Source organism: Helianthus annuus, chromosome 1, assembly GCF_002127325.2.
Source record: "Helianthus annuus cultivar XRQ/B chromosome 1, HanXRQr2.0-SUNRISE, whole genome shotgun sequence".
Taxonomy (NCBI): domain Eukaryota; kingdom Viridiplantae; phylum Streptophyta; class Magnoliopsida; order Asterales; family Asteraceae; genus Helianthus; species Helianthus annuus.
Window position 1 is genome coordinate 110,831,909 of NC_035433.2, and position 3,821 is coordinate 110,835,729.

Sequence of the window (3,821 nt, forward strand, 5' to 3'; positions counted from 1 at the left end):
GTTATACACATGACATTATACATGGTTTATACATAAACATTTTGACATTTAACATGACATTTTGGTTGTTTATTGATAAGTGGCTTATGTAACGGGGCTATGTGTTATATGATAAAAGCATGGTGGATCCGCCGCTGGTACTTCCTATATATAAGTGCTTTTATCGTATCATACATTGTTGCGTTATCTAAATCACTTGCACAAGACATGAAACATTTTTACAAGAACATGACATTGTTTTACAAAGTATACATTTTTATACAAATTCACTTCTACTTGGTTATTCATTTAACCATGCATTTTCCTTTCATTATCATTTGATTTTCATATCGATTTTCACATGGTTTTACAAAGGAAAACATTTTACAAGGTTCATGACTACATTTTATTAAACACTTCTTTCAAATACAAGTCATGAATCCGCATAAACAAAACCTATGTATCTCACAGGCATTTTTATGCTGACGTACCTATTTTTACATGTGTTTCAGGTGCTAATGCGTGATGATGTTTGTGCTTCACTTAGGCGGACTCAGGCCTTAGTGACTTAAAAGACAGTTAATTATGTTATTTTAGTTTGAATTTAAAGAAAATGTAAACTTTAATCTTAATAATACATAATTTTAATTGCCATGGTTGTTGAAACAATAATTCTGTCGCATTCACTCCCCGGCGTTTCCGCCGCGGTTTGTTGTTTTAACGCGGCCGGGGTGTGACAGAAGAGTTGGTATTAGAGCCAATGGTTATAGGGAATTAGGTTGTTAGTAATGCTTTGACCTAGACTATAACTTTCTAGGATCCTAACACAAGTTTACTTGTGTTTAGATCTTAAAACAATACCCGTCACCTATCCTTATTTGATTACCAAAAATTGAACACAATTTCCCAAATGATTTTGAAATCAATCATCTATCCTTAGATGATTTCTTTTTGGCCTCGTGCCTTCCAAATTTTCAAAATCTCGTCAAAGTTTTGGGTCAAAACAATGTGAACACGTGCAAACTGGAAGGGTGAATGCCTGTACCCTGAGTTTTCTGTCTAAGGCTAGAGTGTTCGTACAAATCTGCAGTATCGGACCAGTCACTCTTACCTGGGAACTCTTGGGGTGAGTGTTCACTTATAGGCGAGCATGTCTTCGGTAATACATTATTATGACTCATTTACTTTGATTTGTCATTGTGTGTTGTTTGTTTGCTTTGTGGTAACAAACAAATGACCACCATCCTTGCTTTTTGTTGATTTATTTGTTATCTCATTTTCATCACATCATCTCACTCGCTTTCTCTCATGTTTCCTCTTTTAGAATGCCTCCTCGACGTAACGTTCCTCAACCTGATGCCGAACTGGCAGCTATTATAGCACAGCAGATGGCTGCTATGCTACCTGGTCTCATAACTCAAATAAACCAAGCCACCAATAACAATGTTAATGCACCTGCTCCGTGCAACTTTAAACAGTTTAACTCGGCTAAACCACTCAAGTTTAGTGGTACTGAAGGAGCAACTGGGCTTCTCCAGTGGTTTGAGAGTCTTGAGAGCACATTTCGCCATGTTCAGTGTCCGAACAACCGTAAGGTCGAGTTTGCTTCGAGTGTATTTCAAAAGAGGGCCTTTACCTGGTGGAATGGGGTAATGAGAGATAAAGGTGCTGATGTTGCTTTGGGTCAGACATGGGAGGAACTCAGGGCTCTCATGATGAGAGAGTTTTGCCCTCGACACGAGCAGAGGGCACTCGAAGATGAGTTCAATGATCTGAAGCAAGTTAGTGGTGAACACCGGGCTTATACCGACAGATATGAGGAGTTAAGCTTGCTCTGTCCGACTATGGTCACACCTTTGGATAAGGCAATCGAGAGGTACATAGACGGTTTGCCAGATCCTGTTCAGGATATTGTCACTGGCAGTCACCCTACTACCGTCCGACAGGCCATTGAGCTAGCTGCTACCCTTACTGAATCCCAAATCAAGAAGGGTAAACTCCACAGGAAGGGTGATAAGAAGCAGAAATAGTATGATAGTACCAAGGATAACAAGGGCAAGAAGGCTGCTGAGTCTTTGAAGAAATCGAGGAAACGTAAGGCTTCCAAGAATTTTGTTGTCACTGCTCAGACTAACCAGGCTGCTCCTAATCAGGCTGCACAGAATCAGGCTGCACAACCTGCTGCCAAGAGGCAGTACGCGGGAAATGCACCTCTGTGCAACAGATGTAATAGCCACCACCAGCCACAGTTGCAATGTCGTATCTGCACTAATTGTGGTAAATCTGGTCATCTTGCGAATACTTGCTGTTTTGCTCCTAATCAGAATCAGGCAGCTCAGAACCAAGCTGTGTAAAACCCTGCCCAGAATCCTGCACGACCTCATTTTCCGCCTGGTTCATGTTTCAACTGTGGGGATCTGAACCACTACAGGAACAACTGCCCGAGGTTGGCAAATGCGAATCAAGCACCGGCTCGTGGTAGAGCTTTTAATCTTAATGCAAACGAGGCACGTGCGGATAACGAAGTGGTGAACGGTACGTTCTTTGTTAACAACCATCCTGCTTCTGTTCTATTTGATTCGGGTGCCGATAAGAGTTTTGTGTCCTTAGCATTTGAGCCTTTGCTTGCGATGACTAGAACAAAACTAGGAAAGCCATTGACAGTAGAAGTAGCTAGTGGCGATCGTGTTGTACTCGACTCTGTTCTTCGAAATTGCCAGTTGAATCTCAATAACCATCTTTTCCCTATTGATCTCACACCGATGCAACTCGGGAGTTTCGATGTTATAGTAGGAATGGATTGGTTATCGAAGTACCATGCTGAGGTGGTATGTTTTGAGAAGTTGGTCCGTATACCGCTATCGACTAGTGAGATCTTAGAAGTTCGTGGGGAGAAACCCGTCAGTGGTCTTAAGCTTATGTCCTGTACCCAAGCCCGCAAATATCTACGCAACAAGTATGTTGCCTTCTTAACACATGTCGTAGAAGAGAAAGGCAAGGGTAAGACTATCCAAGATATCCCTGTTGTTCGGGATTATCCTGAGGTATTTCCTGAAGAATTACCTGGTTTACCCCCTGTACGCCAAGTTGAGTTCCGCATTGATCTTGTGCCTGGTGCAAATCCTATTGCTAAGTCACCTTATCGTCTTGCACCGTCTGAGATGCAAGAGTTATCTAAGCAGCTTCAGGAGCTATCTGACAAAGGATTCATCCGTCCAAGCTTTTCCCCTTGGGGCGCTCCTGTCCTATTTGTGAAAAAGAAAGATGGATCATTCAGGATGTGTATCGATTACCGTGAGCTTAACAAGCTTACCATCAAGAATCGATATCCCCTACCTCACATTGATGATCTCTTTGATCGGATACAGGGTGCTACTTGCTTTTCAAAGATTGATCTGCATTCTGGGTATCATCAACTTCGAGTTTTCGAAGAAAATATTCCCAAGACTGCTTTTCGTACGCGTTATGGTCATTATGAGTTTACTGTTATGCCCTTCGGTTTAACAAATGCTCCAGCTGTTTTCATGGACTTAATGAATAGGGTTTGTAAGCCTTATTTGGACAAGTTCATCATTGTTTTCATTGATGATATTTTGATCTATTCTAAGACTCGAGCTGATCATGAACAACATCTTCGTCTTACAATGGAGCTCCTAAAGAAAGAACAGCTTTTCGCCAAATTCTCCAAGTGCGAATTCTGGCTTAAGGAAGTTCAATTTTTGGGGCACATAGTCAACGAACAAGGTATACATGTAGATCCCGCCAAAATCAGCGCGATTAAGGATTGGGATACTCCTACTACTCCTACCGAGGTTCGTTCATTTCTTGGTCTAGCGGGTTAT